Raw genomic sequence first — 518 nt, 5'->3', positions numbered from 1 at the left:
AGACCATGAGTGAGTCCATCGCTACTCCATAAAGTATCTTTAGGTTGTACAGAAAATCAGAACAAGGGGCCGGGGAGATGGCTCAGTGGAATAAGTGCTTCCCTGGCAAGTGCAAGGGCCTGAGTTCAATCCCTGGTTCCGCCAAAAAAGAAAAAAAAGAAAATCAGAACAAGTGTTAGAAAATGTTAGCCAGGATCCCACGAGAGATAAGACAGAAAGGAAAAGGAGGAATAATAAAATTCTGCTGGTAAATGAAAACAGTGAGTTTCTTGACAAGAAAATGAAAGGGAAGCCAATTAGGATTTTTGTGAGTTCAAGACAAGCCTGGGCTACAAAGTGAGCTCAAGGCCAGACTGAATTGCATAGGGAGATCAAAGAGAATATGAAAGACAGGGAGGGGAGGAGGGAGGGAGGGAGAGAGAGAGAATGAAAAGGAATAATAGGATGTGAAGTAAGTCTTTCACCTTAAAGTAAGGGGAAAAGATAATTTTAAATATGTAAAACAATTCAGTATTAAG

This window comes from Octodon degus, unplaced genomic scaffold, assembly GCF_000260255.1.
Source record: "Octodon degus isolate 3935 unplaced genomic scaffold, OctDeg1.0 scaffold00306, whole genome shotgun sequence".
In the NCBI taxonomy this organism is placed as follows: Eukaryota; Metazoa; Chordata; class Mammalia; order Rodentia; family Octodontidae; genus Octodon; species Octodon degus.
The sequence above is the reverse complement of the archived record's forward strand: the minus strand, read 5'-3'. Positions refer to the sequence as shown.